We start from the raw sequence: 12,634 nt of genomic DNA, 5'->3' as shown, positions 1-12,634 counted from the left end.
ATCGTGCGTAGCCAACACATCGTCATTAACTACCCTTTAGTAGGTAATAGGGTGAAACATGTCAGTGAACCATAAACCCAGACTGATTTAGAAGATAAATTGTAATGGCCCAGAAGTAGCTGTTGAAGTCTTTCCTGTCAATACTTCACCTTTAAAAAAATTCACTAAATACTTACTATCAGATGTAACGGCTGTCAATAACATTTACTTTAAATAGTCCCCAAACACATTACATAATCTGCATTTAAAAAGTCCATCTCGCCACTATTTAAAGGAGTCGCATGCCATCCTGTCACCTCTGGTACGCTCCTGGGAGCAACGCTGCTCTTTGTTTTTTCATGTTAACCCTTCCTTGCCGCCTGACCCACCTCTTGCTGAACTTTAAGGTGAGGATAAGACACGAGAGGCAGAAACTTTGGGTGTAGCTGCATGACACGTCAGGTCCAGTGGCAGAGCCGGTGTCAGTTGTTCCTGCTCCCTCCCCTACAAACGAGGGCGATTTCCAGGCGGCATCATTTTGGCGATGCGGGCTGCGATGTGGCCACATTGATGGCAACGAGCCATGAAAGCGGGGTGGGAATGAATGGAAAGGAGCACCCCGATAGGGTAGGGACATCTCACGGCAGTTTCTTGGCCCAGTAACGTGTGTTACGTTGCTGCACCTGCAGGAGGACAGCAGCAAGCCTGAACGGGGGCTCTGCCCTTGCTTTGTCCCACCTCTCAGATCACAGTTTTGTGTTTTAACTAACAGTACCTCAGTACTGCCACACGTGAGCACCTACTTGGCACGTTGACAGCTGGCTGATCTGGGCACGTACACAATCCAGTGTGCATTACCATCGCTGAAGATTACTGTTGGTTAGGAGGGTGAATGAGTGGCACATACTGCGATTACGCAAAATAGGGATCATGATAATTACTGGATAGCTTCAAGAGGGAGGCAAGAGGAATAATTTTTCACATTGTAAGTATTAACTGTCAGTGTTAATTATCAGTATTTATGGCTGCCACTTCTGGGATTAGCCAAGTAAGCATGGCGTGATGAAGTAGGGCATCGCCATCGGAAATGGAATCATGCTCCTCGGGGCAATGGCAGAGCCACAGGATAATCCCAAGTGTCGTTCAGTTGTCATCCACCTCCTCTGCCTCTTTGGCAAAGCAACACATTGCAGTTTTGTATGTCAACAGCATCGAGCAAAAAATATCTTGGCTAAGACATCTGCAGTTTTTAGATTTCACTCAAGCAGGGCCAAATGCTCCACAGCCTCCAAAGAAAGGGATGATCCTACATCTGTGAAAAAACCAGACCTATAAATAAATGTACTACATACAAAAGAAGTCATATGTCTAATGCTTCTGTTGGGAGTCAAGATCTAGACTTCTGCAGTGCTTAGGGGCCTGGGGCTAATGTAGCCATATAGAGGGTAAAGTCCTCTTTGTTATTAGTGCAGCCATTTCAAACTCATCCGGATGCAGTTCCACCTGTGTGGAAGGGCACAGCAGGAAGAAAATCACACTTGTGCCCGGAGCTGCCTGGGTACAAAACAGAGGCAATGCCGACAGAAACATCACCCTTTACCAGGGCCATTTCTAAAGGAATGAATAATCTAACTAATTTAGAAGCCAGCATTTCCAAAACCTTGCAAGTAGCAACGGGGCAAGTTAAAGAAGGATGTGGAAGGTGACTTGTTGCACACTGGCAGCGGAAGACACCGAGGTATTTTTAGAAAAGGTGAGGAGGGTAGTTTTGGCAGTGGACAGGAGCTGCTCATGAGGAGCTGCACCCCTAGAGGGCTCCACTGCCCCCAGGCAGAGCCCCCCCAGGGACGGGCACTCTTGGATGCCACCTACTGGAACCTTACCTACTCCCTCGGCTTAGGTACCGGAGCTGGTCTCCTAGCACACTCCTCCGCACCGAGTCCATAGGAAGGAACTTTCTGACTTACTAAGCCATACACACACTACAGAATAAGCTTGTGAGATGATTTGTGCAACTATTGTATTCACATGCATTCACAGATCAAGGCGAGTAGGCGCTCCTTCTCTCCAGACTAAGTCTACAAAAATGGACTCTCAGGCCTGCTCTGAACCTTGCACACATCCACCTGCAATGCCAAAGCTTGCAGCTGAAGGTCCTGAGGGTGCAACTTCACTTGTGACATGTCTCTAGGACACTCAAGTGTTCAGAAATGGCTATTCTGCATACCGTTCTTGAAAAAAGGAAGATTAGAGAAAGAATCGTGCCAAGAACTATCATCCCCCAAAACCAATTCAACAATAAAGTTTTTTTAAATGCCACAAGTAAATGCTGTATTTTCTATTTCATCTTCCTAACATACTTGAAGTACCTGCAGGGATGCACGTGGTCCTGTCTCTGCAGTAAATGCCCAACACCAGTGATAGCTCTATAATAAAGACCAGGCATACTGAGTTACCATCACAAGATTTGCTGTTGTTTTGGGGAATCTTTTAAACCCATATTTTTGTAATGGGAGCATTTCAAAATATATTTTAAGATATCCAAGTCACCCTGGCAAAGCATAGTTTGTAGGCAGGGGCACTATCTTTCATTACACTGACTGACAGAGCCTAAAAAACTTTAGGGCAGAATAGGGATCTTGGTGAAGCGGCAGAAGAACCTTCCATGGACTAGAATAGTACAAGGCTATTAATTTGCACTGCATCTGTTGGAATACGATGAAATTATACCTCTTCCAGTGTAGGCAGTGGTAACTATTCATTTGAAAGATGCCTGCTAAAGCATCACTAATGGTAAGCTTGCAATATAACAAAGATGGTACTTAGAAAGCTTAAATGACACTTCCTCCCTAATCTAGATCTGAAAATTCTCCATTACTTTAATGAGCTAATTAATCATATCTTATCCCGTGACTTCTGTTTTTCTTAGAAATGACAAATGTTGTCTGAATCCGTCTCCCGCAAATGAATTGTTTGAACTAGCGTTTCAGTGTTTTCTAGCATCAAGGCACTGCTGGGAATGAGGATGCACTTCCGAAAGAGTTAAATAAAGCAGGGTCAATTATCACTGGAATGTTAACCAGAACTCTTTAGGGCAAGATAAATCAATAGTAAATACAATCTTACTAGGAAAGTGTGTGTCATTTTCAGTTCAGCGTACTGGAGAGCACATTGTTCTGTTAAATTAAGTAAGAATCGTAATAATATCATGCTATGTAGTAGAAATAGCAGTAGGTGAAGTTTCCTCCATGAACCCAAGAAATGATGCAATGGCAGCTTGTATGGATATAATTGTATATTTTGCTAGAATCAAAAATAAAGGTTTTAATGTATTATTAAATTCCTTGCTTGGAGGCAGGCATTCACACACCTACAATTATTTTAATTGCATGTTCCAGATTTTTTTGTTTTTCAGAATTTTATGACAGAAGCTGAAGTTAAAATGAATACGTCGCAACATACTTTCCTGAGTTTCAGTAATAAGTTTTTCTCTTTGGGTAATGGAGCGGTTTGTTCAGTGTGTTATATTTTTAGTTTTATGGAAAGGTTTTGGAAAAAATTGTGCCAAACAAAATATCTGTGGTAACCAGTATGCAAACTACTGTAAATTAAATAAGTCTGGAGAGCAGAAAAGAACAAGTTTGGAAGCTGAAGACTATACTACAGTCCAGGAAGAGGTGACAGTGGATTCACACGCTGCAGCCTCTGGAGTCCTTGTGAAATTGTGCCTCTTGGACAGAGGGGGAAAATGGGCTTTCTTTAGGAGGATATTTGTCATATTTGTAGGTGAACTGCATCTTAGGAAAGATAAAATACCATATTTCTGTTTGAAAGAATGACCTTGTGACTATTTGAGAAATTTCACAAAAGAACAAAACAACATTGAGAAATGATGCTTTTGTGGTTAAACTGCAAGTAGGGGGTTGGCTATGTGAACTTGGTACCTTCTCATGGCAGGCTAACATACGGGTTTGCAGCATGCTCCTACTCTGCAGTAACTTTTCATATATATTCCTGGTCAGTGGGATGTAGCTTAGCTCACTGTCACAGCAGGATGGTCACGGGAAGGACAAAATCCTTCTGCTCACCACACAGCGCGCTGTGTGATTACCATGGAGCATCTGACACACTACACACATCCCACCCGAGCTCTTGGGAAGGTCTGGTGGAGCCTTTTACTATGACTTGGCCTCAGTTCCTGATTCTGCCACTGAATTCTTCCACAACCTGGAGAACACCAGGCTGCCTTCCCTCCCCAAAGCCTGCTGCTGGATCCCCCAGATTGACATTTTTCCGGATTTTAACAACAGATATTATCTTTCATCTCATCTACATCTGCAGATCACAAGGACTACCAAGATCAGTGCAATTTCACAGATCCCAGTGGTATTTCTCCTGATTTATAGCAAACTAAGTGGAATGGGAATGGAGTCAGAGCTCTGCGGGGTCACACACATTGCCGTTTGCCACCCCTTCCCACTGGGGCAGGAGGCTGGATAACAAGTGCTCATATTCTCATGGCAAGGGCACCTCCTCTAAGAAAAAATATTCATATATACCCAAATCTTAACTTTCATTAAGCTTAATGCATTTGCAGCCAATTGCATTTGATAGAAAGCCTTTCCCAGGTAGTATTTAAGCTCAAGAACACTAATCGATGGCCGGTAGTTAAATGCATTCTTAACTTTTTATGTGCATTGTCCTTGTGCCATGTGCTGTGATGTCTTTATAACAGGATCATTAGGGAAAATCACAAAGATTAATAAAAATATAAGGTGAATTGGACGCAAGGGGTTCCGTTAAATAGAACAGGATTACAGACAAACGAGCCTCTGTGGTATTTTGAGCTGTAATATTTCAAGTGGGATTTTGCTATGCTCTATTGTTTGTTGGCCTTTTCCTTAGTTCTTCCTTTTACAGTTATATTGAGCTCACGTAAAATAGGTTGGTCCCAGGGCAAGCCTAGAGTTAGGAGGAGAAAAAAGCTCATGTTCCCAAACTGTCATGTTTCTATTCTCCCTCCTGGAAAGAATATGAAACCAGGACTTAAAATAGAGGCAGAAATTCTAAACAACCCCTTTGACTGTTTTTATCCATGGGCAGAGTTCACAGCTGAAAAATTCCATTGATCCATCGATATGTTTCTTAGAGAGGAGCGGGACAGGAGACTGCATTTATTTCAGGAAGATTAGCACTATTTAAAAACAAACTACTCGGCTCCAGGCTGAGCTCCACACGCTCACTCTGCCCATTACAGGATGTAAAAGCTCAGCAACAGGCAGTTGCACGCCAGCCGCCCTTCCAGCGGCGCGAGCAGCCATCCCTGGTAGACGGAGCCGTTCGGGGTAGCCTGGGGCAAGTCACCGCATCTCCCTGTGCCTCAGTTTCTCAATGTAAAATGAGGAATGATGGCTTCGTCTTCTACCTTTTGTCTTTATTCAAAATGCTACAACATATTATGTCTCTTGCCACGTATTATACACAGCACCTAATATAATGAGGCCAGAACTAGTTTGGAGCCTGTAAATATCAATGTAAGTACAATACTAATAACTTATCATAAGATGCCAAGCGATAAGGACAGTCTGGGAACCTAAGAGTGACTTGCACCTTGGTGTGGGGTGGAGATTTAAGAATTAACTCTTTCAGCACTATAATAAACTTTATGGTTTTCATTTTCTCTGTTTTTCACAGAAAATCCTCTACACCATCTCTTTGTTTTAGTGAAGTCTTAGCTAGTCTGTTCTAGTTCTGCTGACCTGGGAACAAGCTTCAACAGTCTTTAAGGCACCCAATATTAACATGAAAGTCTGTAATCACATCTTCACAGCTGTTAGAGCCCACAGTGTCACTGGGAGTTCGCATGGCTAAAACAGAATTTGCTGGATAATCCATGTGCGGTGCTGTTCACGCATGGTAATTATGTATAACAAAATCCATAAGGAAGGAAGCAGCTACATATAGTCTGCTTTTAAGACCTGAAGGGAAAGGCTTATTTTTACTACCCAAAGAAACGAGCTTAAATGGAAATTGTTTCATACTGTTTTGATGACCAACAACCACTAAACCATCAGTGGCCCCAAATCTCATAATGCACCTTCTGAGCACCCTTGCTATTTCAGATGGTCAACTATTGATCTCTTCCGACCAGCAGATACAAAGTTCTGTGTTACAGCTATTTTCTTTAAAGACCAAATCTTTGACCACACTCATAATGCAACTAACAGGCCCATATGCTGGGAAGACGACGGTATTGAGATGCCAGAGTAGAGAATGACCTCCATTCCTGGCTACCAGCATCCTAGCACTATTGCACATCCACACCTGAGTAATCTGTAGACCACAGAAGATCTCGTTCCCATACAGAGAGAGATATATGACAAGCTTTCCAATTTGACATAACTTATGAAATACTTCTCCATGGAAAATTTAGCACAAAACAAAACTGTCACTGTTATATTTCCTACCCCCTTACCCCCGCCTTTTCAGTATTTCATGGGAGTTGTAATTTGGGTGCCTAATTTAGTTCTGTGGTCAGCATCTTTTACAATGTATTACTTCTGAGTCCTGTAAAAAACACGTCCTGCCATAGCAGAGGCAACCTGAGCACAGCCCCCAGCACATAGAAGACAATGGGTATAAGACATAAGTGAAGCAGAGTTTCCACTAAGCACTGAGAGTAGGCTTATGAAACAAAATATAATTGAGAAGAAAAGTGAGGCTCTGGGGCAAAATTTGATACCCCTAGCCTCAAGCACCCCCCCCACCTCCTCAAAAACACCCCACAATCCCCCCCCAAAAAAAAACCCCAAAACCAAATCAGATCTCAGCAGAAAAGTGTCACAAATATTTTTTATATCACTACCAACTTAGTTGAATGTCAGAAAAAAGTATTTTACAGTAAAGTTTGGACCAGCTTTGCCACAAATAACCTATGACTAAATGTAGGCCTGACACACGGAAAATCAGATGTTCGTAGGAACTGCTTTATTTTTAGACCCCATAACAACTAACTCATCTTGACATCTCACTTGCATTTACTTCTCTGCTTCCAAGCCGCGCCTTGCTCCCCAACGCCTTAACTGCCCACCTAAACGCTACTGTCTTTTGGATGGGGTGCGGTAAGGGGCGAGGAAAAAAACCAGCCATCAGCAGGGAAGTGGAGCATTCAGCAGGCGACAGGCCGGTGCTCCTGCTTTTGAGGCTGCTCTTGGGACTCTGGCATTGCCCAACAGGAATATTTCTGCTTTGTTTAACACAGTGAAAAAACATCAGTCGACACTGTAATGTTAAGAGTGGTGGATGCAAGTACGACCGATAAACAAACACGTCTTTGTTTTAATAGTGGGGAGTGACTTATCATAGTTAATTATAGGAATTTACAGCTATTTATGTGAACTCAAGAAAGCAGAAAACATTCATTTGTTGGTAGTGTAACTGCTGGGTGGAGGCAGCCCAGATGCATGGAGATGAATGCTAGACTGTATCTTGTTTGTCTTGTTATGCACAACTTTACTATGTAAATTTGAACTTCAGTGAGTAGCTACTTGGCACATTACAATGTGTAATTATAGACACACAAAAAACCATGGAAAGTGACATTTAAACATTGTTTCTTTGTCACATATCAGTTAAATATAGAAAAAAACATATTTACTTTAATCCGCAGTAGACACTTGGTCTCGCACCTGCTGCTCACACGCAAAATATGTCATTATCACTCAGCGTCCATCCTCTTACAGAGAGAAAACAAAGTCACTTTGGTTCAGTTTTGTCTCATTTCAAGCCTCAGAGGAGCTGCACTTACGGAGGAATGTTAAGCAGAAAACAAAACCAAAATAGCGCAACATCAACTACAGTTCATTTGCAGGGGAAAAAAAACGCTGCTCTTGTGTGCATTCAATAATTATCCCAAAACAATTGTGATATGATGGCATGAACTCCAGAAGCATTTTTTTCCCCCAGTTTTCAAAGACTCTGCAATGCTACTGATATACCACTGTCGTCATTAGCAGGCATACCACTACTGCAGAAAGTGCTTGGCCAACGGTACAGAGCTGGCAGGGCCAAAGACAATATGGTACACTGCACAATGCTGTTAGATAACGCTGCTTGTGCCCTACATATTTCTTCTGGACAGGAATTATTGTGAACAATTATTTAAAAAACGCAAACCACCGGTTTCTAATGAGCACCAAAACTTTTGCTAGGAAGGACCTAAAAGCATTCCTGGTTCTGCAAGGACAAGTTTCAACTAGCAATCATCTACATCTAAAACCCTTAGATACATAAATAATTCTCCAGTACAGCAATGGCTACCTGCATCATACTCATCAATGCATTTATCTTTGGAAGACCTCCTGGAAGAAGGGAAATGGATCTTTTTACAGAGGGAGGACCAAAGCAGAAAGACATTAAGGAAGGAGTAGATTGTCTGTAGCAGCACAAGCTCCCCGAGCTAGCGCTGACCTAACCTCATCCTGCGTACGGTGCGGCGACATGCAGCTGTGACAGCTCATGCTCGCAGACACGAAGCTGGCTGTGCTCAGGCTGGGCTCTTTTTGAACTCAGACTCCCAGCAGGGCTTGTTGGAAGAGGACTAGATGCCGAGGAGCAGTGCTGGAGCCAGCTCCATCCCCACCATAGACATGGACATGCGCCCTGTAACTTGCTCAGGATTACACCGAAGGAAGCTGTGCAGGGAAAAAAGCCGAACCAGAATTTGCAGGGAAGCACTGGATCACCTTTCTTTCCACAAAAATGACACTCACATTGGACCCGAACTTGGAAATTTTCCTTTCTCTTAAGTAAGGCTAAGGATTAAAGGGGTGCAAGGATGCAGGACTTAGGATGTTGCAATCTGGATGTTGCAATCTAACATAATTTTGATTTAAACTTTCAAATAACTCTTCTCCTAAACTCAGGTTTCTCCCGACAAATAGCTAATATATAAAATTAAACAACTGAGTAAGGAAAAGTTTTACACGTTATCCCACAGAACATGGGACATGCCTATAAACTCCTCAAACAATCTACGCAGGATGCAGCCATTTCTGGGGTGGAATAAGCGAACTGTGCGACTGTCGCATAGCAACAGTATTGCGAAGCAAAAACCTGTGTTTAGTCAAAACTACAGCAGGGGGTTTATCGAGTACTATGTTAGTGCTGAGGAATCACACAAGCCAAGCAATTTCCCATGGCTGCCTCTACCTTTTTCTCATTCTCTTTTTTTAAAGAGCCAAAGACATGGAGCTAATTTTTTCCCAAACAGTCCTTGCCTAACGATATCCTGTCTTGTTTTCTTATTAAAAACCTTTCAGCCATTTATATATCATACCTCAAACCTGCACGTCGTGCACTTCAGAAGGAAAAGTGAGCAGCATCTTCTGGGCTACGTTCCCACATTTTTGATCCACTATTTGTTTTGCAGCTATAATGATTATTTGTAGTTAAGAGATCAATGGAAGTTCTAAACATATTCCTGTGACATCCGGCATAGAGCTTGCATTCAGTCACCAAGGAAAATAACCACACCACGCGTGGGTGTCTGAACAGGTAACGCAAACACCCAAAGCATAACAGGCCTGAGGAGATACCACAAGGAATACCAATTCAGACTTAAAATGTCATATGGCATCATTACACTATGCGTAACAAAAACAAGGGAGCAGAATGGAAAGGTTGCAAAACTGCTTGTAAACAACACTACCAGGTGGGATGTTGATGCAGCCTCCTGAAATGGCAAGCGGAGCAAACCGTGTAACCCACAATTAATGTCTCTAAAACCAGCTTTCCCCCCCGCCCCCCCAAAATAAAAAAAAAAAGTATCAACCAGTTGCAGGAAAAGAGAAGAGGGGAATGAAGGGAGGAAAGAAGGAGAAATGATAAATATTCTTACAGATTTTATAGTTAGACATATTATAAAACACCAAAGACGTTTGCAAAGTCTGCTTCATTCTACAGTAGTAGTATGCATCACACAGGGTGCTTAAACCTTTGTGCCGATTTCTCCGCATGCTTCATTTTCCATCCATTAATTCCTTTCAAGCCATTCTTACACACACCTCCTACTTTAACGAACCTTTACAAAACTGTACTGTTTCTCAGGTCACTGCTTCAATTTGTGAAGAAAAAAAATTATGTTTGATCTTTTTAGATCTTTCCTGTATAAAATAATACTTATTCCAAAAGGCTTTCTACTGGTCTGGTTAGGTTTTTATTTTCTCTGTTTCTTTCCCAGGGCAAAAATTATAATTCAATCCTGGTACTACTAAGCTCCTCTTTAGCAAGTGCTAAACAACCAGAAATACAGTGGCTACTGGCTAAACTTCAAAAGCCTGGAGTGTAGTCCCAGCATGGAAGCTGCACATACACGTTAGAGAGAGCTGGATGCATTATACATTTGTCTGACCTGAGTATTCACAGCTGAGGAAATCAGGTTGATTGGTTCTGGGTCTTTTGTGAGCTCTGACAGATCCTGACCCACATTTGTCATGCTAGTCATTTTATTCCAACCATAAAGGCGACTTTATTTTCACTCCTTACCTGCTCACTGGGAGGGAGGAGACTGGTTTATTGGGAAAAGAAGTAGGCATTAATCAAGTTATTTGCACGAGAGAGACAGGGCTTTTTCTATCTGGTATTTCATAGGTTGGCCTATACCCATGTTTCAACTCAAGTATATCCAGCATCCAAATGCAAGTGCAGCCTGACCTCCACGTCTAAAGGAAAAGCACAAGAAAGCTTCACCTTTCTTCATCTCTCAGCACTGGCCAAACCGGATGCCTACATGCAGTATTAATGGGCCAGCCTGGATAAGGACTCCCAGACAGACTCTGCTATCGTCTCTATTAGTCGCCTGCTAGCCCCATGCTGCCTTCAGCATGTTGGCCGGTGAATGCACACAGATGAAAGACTTTCCCCATTTTCCCACCTGCCTACCTTCTGCAGAAGCAGGGACACAGGTGAAGCTCTGTACGCCCAGGTGATGGGACTCCCCTTGCACTCACGCAGCTCCTTACTCAACCTTCCTGCAGCCAAAGGTCAACGATTTCCTGCACAGGACAATTTGCCAGAACCATAGGTCACCTTTCACATCTTCCTGATATGCGTGCACAAATCTGAAACTTCCCTTTTGTGGATAAGCTGTTTGAGTTGTTTGTTTTTACAATGTTATCCTGCCTCTGTCAGTGTATGATGTTTTAGAAGGTGAGAGCACCCATTTAGTTCACCCCCAGATTGGACTGTGATTTTTTTTCTCAACGTAACCTGAGACAACGTGTTCTGCTCATTTCCTGATCATGTCCAGTTTGCTTCTCTCCCAAGAACGGGGCACTTCATGATTACTGACGCTGAGTCAGAAGCAACTAAATTGCTCGACAGTTTGCCTTTGAACAACAGGGACGGGAATTGATTATGGCTAAGCGAAGCTGTCAGTCTACAATTTACTAAGACAGAGTCATCTACATCACCTAACTCCTTATAGTGTTTTGAAATTTGCAGACATGTTACTAGTGAGCACATATCGATTACCATTCCTTGAACGTGGCAGAGAGGATTTCCCTACTGAGTGGCTAAATGATGTGTATGTTGAAACAGATTTAATTGAATGCAAGTCTGTTACTGGTAATTTTATTCAGAATCCCCACGAGACACATCACACCCATTACTGAGAAGTACAGCTCCTGGAAGAGCTGCAGAAGAGCTCCAGATTCTGTATCTGAAGTTAAAGGCGTTGGAAAAATACAGGGTGAGGGAGTGGAAGGAAAACTGTTAATTGCTCAGGAGCATTGCAGGGACATAAGAAAGGGATTCTTATATAACTTAAGCCACTTAAAAATTGGGTGTCTAGACTTCTTTTCCATATATAGATAGAAACCTATTTTAGACAACTACCTGAAGATGGAATGAACCATCCAATGAAGGCAAAGCTAAAGGACAAATTTGAATAAATCTCTTAAAATAAGGCAAGATGATTCTACTCTGTACCATGAGTCTATCCTGAGATACTCATTTTCCTTTCCTCTCGCAAAATATTTCGAAGAACAGTAAAATAGATACAGAGTCACAAGGGTAGGAACTAGGTAACTGACATATGCAGGTATGGTCTGTGATACAACGGTTTGGGTGTTTTGACAATACATATACAACTGAAACATGAATATTTACAAAGCAACAGTTCCTAATTTTGCAAAGGTTTCCGAGTGCGTGGAAAATACTACACTGAGCTTGTGTGAAGACAGTAAAATCTAGAAGACAACTAATACAGTCTGCTCTTCACTCAGCGTGCAAATGACACCGTCACTGATGTTAACAGAAGTTGCACACACACATTTACAAGTGAGTGTAGTTTGGAGTGAAAACACTATTCCAAAGAAATACACAAGCTATTAATTCGAATCCTGATTCAGCTGACGACCACTGAATTTTCAGCTGTTGAAATGCCGTGTTCAACATGCAAGAGAGAGGAGAGATGCACGTTGTGAAACTGCATTTATGACCAAAGCAAATCCTCTGACTGCTTACCAGTGGTGTAAAGCAGCGTGCAGGGCTGCTCCGACTTCCCTCTGCGTGGAGTAATATCACATGACAGAACCTCTACTGCACGAAATGGCAAGCTGGGGAAAATAGATAAGGAAAGCATTGGTATTGAAAT

The sequence above is a fragment of the Calonectris borealis genome, chromosome 12 (assembly GCF_964195595.1).
Source record: "Calonectris borealis chromosome 12, bCalBor7.hap1.2, whole genome shotgun sequence".
Lineage (NCBI taxonomy): Eukaryota > Metazoa > Chordata > Aves > Procellariiformes > Procellariidae > Calonectris > Calonectris borealis.
Note: the sequence above shows the minus strand (reverse complement) of the source record.